General features: G+C 34.5%; 1 long non-coding RNA gene across 1 annotated transcript in view; it reads left to right on the top strand.

Moving 5' to 3' along the window:
* Positions 1-8,177, top strand: part of LOC130048557 (uncharacterized) — a 15,692-nt gene extending 7,515 nt beyond the window's left edge. Inside the window, exon 2 of the long non-coding RNA XR_008797336.1 lies at positions 7,727-8,177. This is a non-coding gene — a long non-coding RNA (uncharacterized LOC130048557). The remainder of the gene's footprint in view (positions 1-7,726) is intronic.
* The last annotated feature ends 6,311 nt before the right edge of the window (positions 8,178-14,488 follow it).

Raw genomic sequence — 14,488 nt, 5'->3', positions numbered from 1 at the left:
TTGAATTGTGAAAAAAAATTGTTTGACATTAATGCAAGGGGACCTTTTCAAGTTTTGGGGCAAACTCATGAAATTTGTAATTAAAGTATTGTTTAAAAATGGAAAAACTTCCAGAATCTTGCAAACACAATATGGACATTTGCAAAAATGTATTTTGCATTAAAGAACTTAACTCCTTGTTTATATATCAAGTTGTTTGACATTAAGGTGAGGTATATTAATTACTGAGTTATTAGTAAGGGATATTCTTGCATGCAATATTAATCCAGAATTTATAATCGCATTGCAAATAGTATTTCAAACTCTTGAGTCTGTGAGTAACTTCTACAACCGGCCGCGACAAACCTAAGTTGTTACAGCAGGTAGTGACAGTTCCATGCCAAACGCTCGGCATCAGGTGTGAATGTCACGAGTCCTCGGAGATGACCTTAAAAACGGATGTCCCGTGTCGCAGTAGGTGTGGCACGCTAAAGAACCCTCACTGCTCAATGGCCGTAAGCGCCGGGTAAAGGCCTAAATTTGAAGCCCTTCACCGGTCTCCATATGAGTGAAAAATTCTCGAGAGGGACGTTAAGCAAGATACAATCAGTCAATCTACAATGACATAACCTGTTTGATAGTGTAATTAACTGAGTACTTCTCGTTAGATGGTGCACAGTCATTTTAAACGTCAGGTGCTTAGGTAATATCCATTTGCCATCCATAACTGAGACACTTATGTCCTGAGAGTACGATTTGGGAAACATTTTGCCATTGAAAATAAGATGGCATGTCTGATACGACTTGAGAGAGATATGCAATGAGATATTATATACACATGTATTCAGAGATGATGGTAAGTTATTGCATGGCAATTTTGTGGCAGTCAGAAATCTGCCTTTTGATTATCATAGTAGATTCTTTGACTTGAAAGGGTTAACGCAAATGCAGACTCAATTCAATAGCAACGCATGCAGATTATATAAGTTCGCCTTTGGAGTTTTCCGAAATTCAATTTTGCTACCAAATTTTCTTTGTGTTTTTTATTTAGGTTTCAGGATTTGTAATCGCTGTTACTAGTATATGAATCGGGATAAATGACAAGTATCTCTCTCTGAGCTTTGTAATACTTTAAACCACAAAGTAATTCTACACGATATGTATCTCCATATATTCGGATAAAGTCAAATACCTTTCCTTGTTGCTCAAGATTTATATCAATTTTAGGTTCTGACTTGTTTAGATCATCGGACTTGGTGTACGTTTTTCTACAGGTTGGATAAAACATTCCCCCTTTAGCAAACAAATCAATATACTGAACTTTACTGAATAGTTGTCCCGTGGGTATCTGGTTTAGAAGTGATAGGTCCTCGGTACCTTTTGCTTTTCGTAAGAGGGGAATAATGGGGCAAGAAAATCATTGTCCTGTGGGAAACCAGGTTAGAATAGATCCTCATTACCTTTTGCTTATCGTAATAGGTGACTAAACGGGGCGGTCCTTTGGATGAGATCGCAAAAACCGAGGTCTCGTTTCACAGCAAGTGTGGCATGATAAAGATCCCTCCCTGCTCAATGGCGTTAAGCGCCGAGCATAGGCCTACATTTTGCAGCCCTTCATTGGCAATGGTGACATTTCCATATGAGTGAAAAATTCTCGAGCAGTACGTTTAACAATATACAATCAACCAACTAATTCATTGTGTTATAGTCACTTTTATTGTATGCGGAGTTTTTTAAATGGCTTCTACTGTTTTTGTCACACACTGAACAAGTTTGAGTTTTTTCCTTGTACTTGAGTTTCTTCATTACAGAACAGACATTTATGGGCGGGGAAAAGTATTGATAGTGTCACTGTGAACACAGATTGAGTGAGCGTCTCTTAGTCTTACAGTTCACTCAAGATTCGGCGCAACTTCGTCAATGCTCAAGTTGTACTTCTAGTAACTAATTGATATTTGTAAATTATTATAACACCAGCAATAGAAACCATGCAAGGCACCATTTAAAGCTAGTAAACAATATATGCCTTTATTATTCTTGGGACTCTGTCTTATGTGATATCCTTATAAGTAAGCTGAAAATTGAAAAGGTGTTCAATATTACATATGACAATATATTTTTATCTATTTTACAATTGTATATCAATACAATTCATTAATCTAAATTATTCATAAATTAGTTTATTGTTTTTAATGACATTCTCAATAGTCGAGCCATTATTTATCAGGGTTTCCCCCATGTTTGCATTGCATACTCAAACGTAATCCATGTGCTTTCTTTTTATTGATTATACACATTTATGGGCTTCCATACCTTATATATATCGTGTGAGACAACGATTTTTATGTTGAAAGTTATATTTACTAACTCAAGATTGTATATATATATATATATATATATATATATATATATATATAAAGAGAGGGTCTCTGGATTTTATTATCTAGGAATGAACCACTTTTCATAATGTTTATTTAGTATTGAACATGTTAATAGGTACATGCTATTTTGGGAATGTAGTATACACTGTATAATTTCGTAAGACATGAATTTGTAGACATTTAAAGGGACTGATTCACGATTTTCTCCAAAATTTTAATTTTCACTTTTAATAATCAAAATCTACTGTGTAATATGTTTAAAAGATTTCACATAAAAATTAAGGTTGTACATTATCACGGAAGCTCATTTTATAGAGTTCATTATTTGTTTTGTAAACAAAGATTGCGGTATGTTATTGTTTACGAAATTTTTAAAAGAAATGGATATCGATCTAAGTTGATTATAATTTTCACATTTCAAGCATTCTTCGGATAAAATGTTTCATCTAAAAGTTAAAATGTGCGACTATGCAAAATTAAGATGCTTTATATTGCAACATTGATATGTCACTTATTTGTTTGTATACATAAAAAGACTCGAGTCTTTGTTTACATAACACATATTTAAGGCTAAAATATAGCTTTTATTCTTGCATTCAGAAGGTTAAAATTTTGGTTGTCAACATAAAATGTTATACTTTTAATATTAAACATCAAAAATAAAAACAATTTTTTCAAAAATTGTGAACCAGTCCCTTTAAAGCACGCGACCGAGAGAGCGTAATGGTTTGAAAAAAATAGAACATCTGTTACAAAGATCTCGCAAGTCACACCTTTGGATTAAGATTGTAAACTTACGTGGATTATCATTCCAATCTTGCGGTCTCCTACCTCCAAAATACACTGCACCTTGCAATGTTCATAAAAGGCAGGGTGAGACGAAATGTGACGTCATGTCTGTGTTGACATACGTCACAATAACTACTGTGACAGAGGCTAGGAGAAGCAATGTAAACAAACGGTGTTTTAGTAAATGAATATAGATATAAGAAATGAATAATAGCTGTGTTTTTGTGTACTACATGTATATAGACTTAAGGAATTAGGGACACGATTAGAGCTGAACATATTCAAATTATATTTTTACATTTTTATCTTTATAATGTTTAACTAAGGTTTTTCTAATGGTCAGCAAAAAATTGAATGTCAGTTGTTGAGGCAATTGGGAGATACAGCGCTCACAAGTTTTTATTATGTAAACAAGGCTCGTACCATGTGTTTGTTTACATTGGCTTGATATATATTGTTAAGCCGTTCTTGGCACACTGATTTTGACAGCGGATAACTCCGTTTACCTGATCAGGATAGAGGTATCACGGCGGGTGTGACCGGTCAACAGGGGATGCTTACTCCTCCTAGGCACCTGATCCCACCTCTGGTGTGTCCAGGGGTCCGTGTTTGCCCAACTCTCTATTTTGTATTGCTTATAGGAGTTATGAGATTGATCACTGTTCGTTATCTTCACCTTGTACAAGTAAGTTTCGTTTAAAGCAGATTTTATTTCAATTTACGAGTTAATTCGGAACACAATTAAATAGTTTCTAGTGTTTGGTACATCTCATTTTGTTTTAAACCTGTTATTTTCTATCAAGCGATCTATATGTAAACAAAAACATGGCACAAGCCTTGTTTACATAACAAAGAATTGTGAGTACTGTATCTCACATGTAACATAAAGACTGATATTCCAATTTCGGTGGAACATTAGAAATGCTTTAGTTAAGCACTGTAAACAATAGAAACTGAAGAAAAAAAATTAATTTTCTGCTCAAATCTTAAGTAGATTTTTTTTTAAATTTATAGTACAGTGAAACTTCTCCAAACCGGCCCCTCAGAAAACCGGTTCTCCCTGAATATCGGCCGATTTTTAAAGTCCCGGCAGAAATCTTTACATTTCCTTACAAAGAAAGTCTTGCAAAATCGGCCACCCCTGAAAACCGGACATCAACCACATTTTAGAGTACATTTGTTAACAAACATGTGTAATTTAGCCTTATCATACCGGCCACTTTGTGAAGACTAGAAAAAATCATTGACCGGAGGTGTGAAAACTACGAGTGGCCTATTTAATTTCTATTGCTTACCTGTGCTTTCAAGGGTGTTAAGTGACACTTGGCTAAACCAAGTGACCTTTCCAAATTCCGTACAAAATGTAAGAAACAGTTAGGAACATATTGAATGAATACAGTAGCAAACGCCATATTGTTGCACCATTCTATCGTATTGATATAAGCGGTAGTTGAAAAAAACCAAACCCATGACTGTTAATAAGAATTATTAAAATATAACTTAATGTTCTTGGTTTCCATAGACTTAAATTTCTTAAGAAATATTCAAATTAAAATTTCATATTTACTACTAAACGTTTAAAAACGTCAAAAGAAATTTGTTAATGATACATGTATAAGCAATGCATGTAAATGAAAAAAGAAATATAGGTAACAGGACTTCCAATATGCCTCTGTGTTTTCTCTATGTATCAGAATCCTGTTATAGATTTCCAGATTAAAGTTAGACGATTTCAGTGAGAATATTTCTTGTTAATTACACATGTATAATTACCTGTAGGTACATGCGGACTAATTTGATCTCCGCCGATAATTGATCATAGATCACCAGAAGAAAGACAGTGCCTATGTGAATATTGAGATAAAATGTTTCTAAATGCAAATTCTCGGTTAACCGGCCATCCCTGCAAACCGGACGTTTTTTCCGTCGGAGAGCGGGTCGGTTTAGAGAGATTTCACTGTATATGCTTTTATATGTTGTTGGTATATCCCTATCTACGGTGTATATTATATATATACGGAGGTATGACGTCGACACGATAGTTATGGGCAAAACGCGTGTTTCTCGAAAGGTTTTCAGACCAGTTCTTTTAAACAAGAAAGATATTTTGCATGTGAATTTCCACTCTTTAATATATCTATGGTGTGTAAATATCAATATTGTTCCATGGTGACTTAGATGACCTCTTTACACCATAAACACAAGATATTGTTTTAAATCAAAAGAAAATAAGACATTATGAATATGATAATGAAATCATTAATTTCTTCAACATTTATTAAGGATTAAATTTTGGCTATGAAGGGGGCCTACAAACAAGCATATCATGTATAGAGTTTTGTAAATTTCATGGTCTTCGAGATAGAGGTTCTGACTGCAGGCTGGGACCAAACTTGGTAGATAGTGTTTATGTGTAAAACATTTCAATAAAAATGTAGCATCTTCTCTAATGATATTGATACCAAAATTAAGACTAAATACATGTAGATATTTCAAAGGAACAGGTAGCCCTTTACAAAATTCTAAATTTCATAATCCCACGGGTGGGGTTTGGTTCACGGGACAGGTTGGGCTAAAATTATTATAATCACTAAAACTGTGTTTACCAACATGATATACAGTTTATATTTCAACATATTTAACAGTTTCAGGACATTATTTCTCATCCTTATCTGTATTTATTTCCTTACAGAAAATGTATCATTTTGGTGTGTGAAAATAAACAAAAAATGTGCATGAACTCCCTTCCTATTGTTTCTCCTCATTGACATTACAGACATAATTTTTGAAGCCCGCTAAGCGCTTTTCAATACTTTCAGTACTTTGATTAATCTTAAATACTCTTTACCATAAGTGCCTTTATTCAAAACTTTCCAGGATTGTAAGGGTCTGTTATGTAATATTTGAATGCATATACACTAGAGACAAGAACATCTTAAAATGTGTTTTTAATCCATCGTTTTAAGCATGTAAGCTACGTGATCGCATGAAAACTATTAAAGTAAATGTACATCTATAAGTTAGTGTATTTATTTTAAATCATTTCGTGTACAGAGTATTTCTCAAGCAAACAGATACATTAATTTGTCAATACAAAAATTGTTGAGTTTGTCTACTTATAAGCATATTATAATTGACGTTTTGTAATCTGCATTGCCATATTATTGATAAACATAATTACAAAAACAAGTGTTCTAAGTATTTTTTCGAAATTTCCGATGGTCGTCGGTAACATTTTTGTACTATAAATCAATACATGTATCTATTGCTTCCGATTACGTCAAACCCTTGACGTTATTAGAATGTCAAATTTTGAGGTATAAATATTTAGAAATAGAATGGAAAAAATAAATAAATATAAATCCTTGAAGATAAAAAGATAATTTTATTTTCGCATAATCAACGTGAAAGTTGCAATTTATTTTGAGAAAATAGGTGTAGTACGGCTCATATTTATATCGCCCGCTGCTTAAACCCATAAGATACTGTTCATTCAAACATTAAAATGTTTTCTTTGTTGTTTTATAGAGTGATGAAGGTAATTAGCATTGCAGAAAAAAATCATAACCCGTGTATTTTTCTGCACTAATTGGTATTTTATTTTTTACTTTTTTGGCACGCTGTTTTTGGCTATATTTAGTAGTTATTTTGGATTTCAAACATTTCGGTTGAGCACCACTGAAGAGACATTATTTGTCGAAATGCGCATCTGGTGCATCAAAATTGGTACCGTATAAGTTTTACATTGAATATATCGATATTTTTATGTATTTTTAAAAATATAAACTAGATTTAGTATTGAAACATCATATCGTGTACCATTTTGTCACTTTAAACGGAACAGCCAATGCAACCTCTGACCTTAACAATTCTCCATATTTGGTAATGATTGCGCCAACAGATGGTACTGAAAAGGCGGATCGAAGTAGTTTGCAACAAATATGCATTTATTGTGTATGATGAAAATAATGTAAATTTCAAAAGAAACATAGATCTAAGAGAAAAGGGTGCAGTGAATGTTAATATAACGCGATGATTCTAGCGATTGAGGTACCGTACATTTTATATGGTGATTCTAAAGGAAAAGCAGTTCGTTCGACACACCTCTCGAAATAATTCTTCTGATGAAAAAGTAGAAACTGATATTTCTTCATATTGAAATACGGTTTGAATACCATGTATAGAGACCGGAAGTATACATGTACATATACGTCGAACCCGGGCTTATTTCATCCCGTCTTTCTTTCAAAATTAAATCACTTGCTCGCAGTCACCAGACCAGTAAATTAATATATTAAATTCAGGTCGTTTCGATCGACCGATATAATCTTACATGTGTTTCGTATCAATAGTAAGCCCTTTTCTAGATACACGTACTAATGTAAGGGCCCACAAAGGGTGTACCCGGTCAAGAGAACACGTTTAAACCCCTCCAAGGACATTCCACCTCTGGCGTTTCCAGGGATCCGTCATTGCCCCATTCTTAATTTTTTATTCTTTATAGGAGTTATGAGATTCATCACTGTTCCTTATCTTCAGCTTTTCGTCAGTAATTTGATTTTTCTGTTGTTCTTCAGGTGTCGTTTGAGGACGTGTTGGCAGAACCCGATGACGCTCACAGCTGAGACTGTGTCTGGCGATGCAGTAGTTGTTGTTTCAACTGCAGCAAGAATTGTTGCTACAGATTGATGACGACGCTCTGTGGCATGTTTATCGCTCTCTATTGGGGTTGCGAGTTTGCTTTCATCACGTTTGAACAGGTCTGGTGCACCACACCTTGCCTGCGGGTTTTCAGTGTCTATCTGGGCTGTTACCAGAAGTTGTTTGGTACATTTATTGCCTGCGTACTCACACCAATCTGCGAAACAATCGGTTTGATATTCAGCAATATTTCTATTACGAGAAAATGAGTGTTACAACAGTATATCCCGTGGTATTTCTCGGAATGAAATGATTCTTGATTTTCTACAATATGACAAATTCCTATCACTCAAGTTTGTCTTCTTTAATAAATCGTGTTGTTTTTCCTGTGTTTGTTGCTGTTGCTTTGTTGTTATTTGATTTTTTATTTCTTTTTTTTTTCTTTTTTGGTTATTTTAATGCTTTTCGTTTTTTTATGTTCCCATAAGTCATTTGCGAGTATCCTAAAACTATTAGTCAAACGGACAGTACGGTAACGCGTATTGCAGATCATATATGGTCAACATACCACCCTAAGTACATGTATATTACACAAGTACAAGAAATCATTATTTCAATGATCCGAGACAAAACCAAATATCACTAAATATATCACTAAATATAGTATATCCAGGGGTCCGTGTTTTCCCAACTCTCTGTTTTGTATTGATTATAGTTCGTTATCGTCACCATTCATTATCTACCTTATTACTTCGATTATAGAATATTCAAACATACGAACTCTGACGTCACAAATACAGTATTAAAAAGCAAAATGACAATACATTGTCACTCCTTCGTTGAAATTAGAAAAAAAAATGATAGAGAAAGTCCTGTACATAAAGAAAGTTATCTTTCTTTGATTGGAGCTGTGAATGCACGTTGTTATGAAAATGTCTCTGACGGACCAGAGAATGAAAATAAACGTTAATGTACATGTATTCATAAAACAATTCAAATCCATTATAGGATAAATAGATATCAAATAACCAAAAGTATTTAAAAAGTTCCCGTAAATATTTAACGCAGTATATTGCATGATATATCTGTTACAATATTCAGAAAAGGACATGTACTCCTACCGTCGTTAAATAACTAGTTTTTGTATAAACATGACAAGGTATATACGTTATACCGATAGCAAAGCGTGTAAACTATCATTTAGACATTTTTTATAATATTTTGTCAATTTTCGGACTGATCTTTGTGGAGTTTTTTCAATCACTCTTTCAACTCTTGAAATAGCACTAGGTGTCCTAGCAGATTTATATCTTCCTATATGTATATCCTAATTTCTATTTTGCTATCCAACTTGGGATTGTTTTTTTTTAACAATTGAAATTTACAGTGCCTAAATATAGATCTTAGTCTACATTATCCTCGTACATGTTCTTCATTTAACAATAGAGAACTGGTAAGCTGTACTGATGATATAACTATAGAACTGGTAGGAAGTACTGATGATGTCAATATAGAACTGGTAGGCAGTACTGATGATATCCATGTAGAACTGGTAAACTGTACTGATGATAGAACAGTAGAACTGGTAGAAAGTACTGATGATAGAACAGTAGAACTGGTAGAAAGTACTGATGATAAAACAATATAACTGGTAGAAAGTACTGATGATATCAATTTAGTTGAAATTGATGACCTTTGTCACTTATTTTAAAACGTCAGAAATTCGGAGAAAACCGATCTCTCAATTCACATAACTTCATTTCTATTATGGATTCTGTCAAAGATTATTTCAAAAGATTGGCTAAATACATACCGAAAAAAAATTAATAATTTGTTTGAATGGATGAAAAGTATTAAAGCGAAATCCAAAGCAAAAATGCGTGCTATGAAAAGATGAAGATAACGAATAGTGATCAATCCCAGAACTCCTATAAGTGTTACAAAATGAAATGTTGGGCAAACACGGTCTCTGAGAAAAGTTTTATTCATTAACAACAAGAAAGGTGAAGATTTCGAACAGTGATCAATCTTATAACTCCTATAAGGAATACAAGGTAGATATTTAAGCAACCACGAACCCCTTAGATATACCAAACGTGAGATCAGGTGGCTAGGCGGAATAAGCATCCCCTGTCGACCGGTCACACCCACCATGAGCCCTATACATGTATCTTGATCAGGCAAACGGAGTAATCCGTAGTCAGAATCAGTATGCCAAGGACGGTCAAACAATTGTTATGAAGTACGTCAGAAAGCATATGATCCAAAGATAGGTTGTATTCATTTTCATTCATATGTCGATTCGACCTGACGTATCCCAATGAACTCGAAATAAATGACATCACACAGTCTCCATCTATGCATCATGTGTCACAACTGTATTGACGATAGACGCTAATGACACAATAACAACTTAACTTTATGGTTATAGGGGTGACTCTAACTTCTCCATCGTCAACTTCCAATATTGATTGCATTATCACCTGCATATAGTGTTTATGTCTCTCAACTGACGTGATACATGTACGCTAGAACATGTTCTGCGTGTGATGAAGATTTCAATGGAGACAGGCTACTGACAAACAAGTAGATGTTACAAGGGTTTCAACAGTCTCGTTTAACGTCAGCATTTCGCAAATTCTACTGTCGTTGTAATGATCTAATTTTCTAATTCAAGCAAATAATGGGTTGCAAACTGTCTGACGTGTTTCATACCAATTGGTAAGCCGTTCTTTTTACACTGATTTTGACTACGGTCAACTCCGTTTACCTGATCTAGATATGCGATTTGCGGCGGGTTTCATCGGTCAACAGGGAATGTTTACTCCTCCTAGACAACTGATCCCACATCTGGTATGTCCAGAGAGCCGTGATGGCCTTCTTAATATTGGGTTATGATGTAAAACTTATACGGTACCAATTTTGATGCACCAGATGCACATTTCGACAAATAATGTCTCTTCAGTGATGCTCAACCGAAATGTTTGAAATCCGAAATAACTATGAAGTTTTAGAGCTAAGTATAGCCAAAACCAGCGTGCCAAAAAAGTGGAGCCAAATTCGTCCAAGGATAAGAGCTATGCATGAGGGACATAATCCTTAATTTTGAAATGAATTTCTAAATTTTATAACAGCAATTAAATATACATCCGTATTTTCAAGCTAGTAACGAAGTACTTAACTACTGGGCCGTAGAGACCCTCGGGGACTAACAGTCCACCAGCAGAGGCCTCGACCCAGGGGTCATAATGTAAAACTTATACGGTACCAATTTTGATGCACCTGATGCGCATTTCGACAAATTATGTCTCTTCAGTGATGCTCAACCGAAATGTTTGAAATCCGAAATAACTATGAAGTTTTAGAGCTAAATATAGCCAAAACCAGCGTGCCAAAAAAGTGGAGCCAAATTCGTCCAAGGATCTATAAGATTGATAAGACTGTTCGTTATCTTCACGGGTGTTCATTCATCAGCCTTGGGCATGGTAGAAAATAAATATATATGCCAATTTTTGTGCACTTACAGTTGTAAATATACTAAAGGTAGTCCGTAATAACGATTAGACACCCAAAAGATGCATGAGTTGAAAGCAACTTCATAGCAAAGTCTCTAGATCCGCTCGTTTACATAAGAGACATGCATGTTATATACATTGTATGTCTTTGTTTACATATTGGGGCTGCACTCGCTCTAACGGCAGATCGATCAACTATTCCAAAATTGATGCTTCCAACTAATTTTAAAATAACTTATGATTATTAATCTCATATATGCAGTTTCTAGCAAATATTCATTGTAAAAAAAAAAAGATTATCTTTAAATAGTCGTATTATGACTTGATATAAAGATATGTTATCGTGGCACTTAATGTACATGCAAGTTGTGTTTCCGCTAGCCGGAAATGCTTGAGAATGGGCGATTGCCCTTTCATCAATTGTATATTCTGAATTACCTACTTCGATGTCTGAACTTTGAAATTGAAACAATTGCATATTCGGATTCACAAACATGTCTGGATTTTTCTTAACAAGATTTCCCCTACATGGGTTGAGAACAGATATGTTAATTTCATGACATGATTCTGTTATAAATAGCTTTGCATAGTATACACTCGTGACCTGCTTAAGATGTATAACATCACCTGGATCAATAAAATGTTTAAACACAGCCAATGTACTTCCTGTTAAATCATAATCGGTTGGTTAATTTTAGAGTCCGACATTCAGTCTGATTTCATTGGCTTATTATGACATCAAGAAATGTTGACTGTTCTAATGCGTTGATGTGCGCATGATCACGAAAACGTTCAAATGTACCAGTACACCCAGTAAACATTTCGATCGAAAGTCATTTCATAATTAAATAAATGAAATCAAAATTCATAAAATTACGGCCGCTGAAGTATTTCCACGTATTTGTATCATAAATTAGTACAATTGGAAAATTAAAATACGTGTCTAGTGGTATAAATATTGAAAAAGTTTCAGAGATCAAAAACGAAAGGTAAAACCATGCATAATCATGCACTGTAGCTTTCAAAGTAAAAATAAATCCATCCGGCACAAAATGTAATCTTTCTCAAAGCCTTTGTATAGATTTGACAATACCGGTATGAAAATTCATCTGAGTAGAATTACATGTAGGCATGGAACACATAATATGTTTGGTGCAATAAAAATATATCAAACTAATACCTAGTAATTAACATAGTTAAACAATCCTGCGCAGTAGCTGTTGTGTTCACACTTCGAGGAGCTAGTAACTTCCGTGATCCCCTTCTTCCTATATTATCTTGTAGCGTGCAGTTTTGTAAACAGTTTAACACATACACTTGGTTGATATCCAAAGTCATTGAACAGGTTTGATTTTATTTTATTTTCAAAATCGATACTTTGGGTACATGTAACTACATATGAACTTTAGTTTTATTTGTAGTTCATTGAATCAGAGTTAAAAGTATAGCATAACAATTCCAACCAGTAAACAAGAGATGTTCGTTATCCTCACTTTATCATTCGTCAAAATGTGTTATTCATTCAAAAATCAAATAGCAATCAGATATATTTCGACAGCAGTAAATATTGAATCATGAAATGATACTGATAAAAGTGTCACAACTTAGTTTTTAATTAGATTTTCAACCTACAAATGGTACAAGAAAAATATATCACTCATTGTCCTTCACAAAATAAAATTGCGTCACAAATATATATCAAAATCAAAAAATCCTTTTCAATAAATCTTTAAGATTTAAAGTTTAAGGACCAGTAATTTGAAACATTCATTGTCTTTAAGAGGGAATTGACGATAGTTAAATTGGTCTACATGTTTGTAATTTGATCAGAGCACTATGCCGGATTTGGATATGATCAACAGGGACCCTAACAACATCAATGACCATATCATGGTGAGATCCCTTGTCTAAATCCCTTGTATATAGATCCTTTGTCTAAATCCCTTGTCTATATTGCTTGTCTATATCGCTAGTCTGATTCCCTTCTCGATATTCCTTGCCTGGATCCCTCGTCTATAGGTCTTGTCTATAAATCCCTTGTCTAATTCTTTGTCTACATCTGTTGTCTAGATCAGTCGTCCATATTCCTCCTCTAAATCCTTTGTTGTAAGTCTTTGTTTAGACCCTTTGACTAGATGTCTTGTCCAGATCCCTCCTCTAAATCCTTTGTTGTAACCCCTTGTTCAGATCTAGATACTAATTTAAGGGCCCGTGGCGGGTATACTCGGTCAAGAGAAGATATTTAAATTCCTCTAAGCGCCTGCTCCCGTCTCGGGTTTGTCCAGGGATCCGTCTTTGTCCCATTCTTTATTTGTTTTTCTTTATAGTAGTTATGAGATTCATCACTGTTCCTTATCTTCAGCTTTTCGTCAGTAATTTGATTTTTCTGTTGTTCTTCAGGTGTCGTTTGAGGACGTGTTGGCAGAACCCGATGGCGCTCACAGCTGCGACTGTGTCTGGCGATGCAGTAGTTGTTGTTTCAACTGCAGCAAGAATTGTTGCTACAGATTGATGACGACGCTCTGTGGCATGTTTATCGCTCTCTACTGGGGTTGCGAGTTTGCCTTCCTCGCGTTTGAACATGTCTGGTTCACCACACCTTCTATGCGGATCTTTATTGTCAATATGGGCTATTACCAGAAGTTGTTTGGTACATGTGTTGCCTGCTGTCTTGCACCAATATGCGAATCATCCGGTCTGATATTCAGCAAAATCACCATTACGAGAAACTGAATGTAACAGCAGCATATCCTGTGGTATTTCTCGGATTTAAGTGATTCTTGATCATTTTCCACACGACAAATTCCTATGACTCAAGTCTTTCTTATTTAATAAATCTTGTTTTTCTTCTTCTGTTTTTGTTGTTCTTACTTTGTTGTTATTTGATTTTTTGTTTGTTTTGTTTTGCTGTTTTAATTTTGTTTCTTTTTTCTGTATTCCCATAATTTATTTGCGAGTATTCTAAAAACTATTAGTCAAGCGGACAGTACGGTAACGCGTATTTTAGATCATGTATGTTCAACATACTACACTAAGTCTATGTATACAACTATACTAGTATGCAGCCGCTGCTTTTTTCCATGGATACGTCGGGTAGGCAAGGAAAAGCTAAACGACAGTTCAAGACTCGATATTCAAAAATTACAAATACTGATACACATCTAATTCATAAAAATGGATACA

Source organism: Ostrea edulis, chromosome 7 (genome assembly GCF_947568905.1).
Source record: "Ostrea edulis chromosome 7, xbOstEdul1.1, whole genome shotgun sequence".
NCBI classification, from domain to species: Eukaryota; Metazoa; Mollusca; class Bivalvia; order Ostreida; family Ostreidae; genus Ostrea; species Ostrea edulis.
This window is presented reverse-complemented; position numbering and strand designations above follow the sequence as displayed.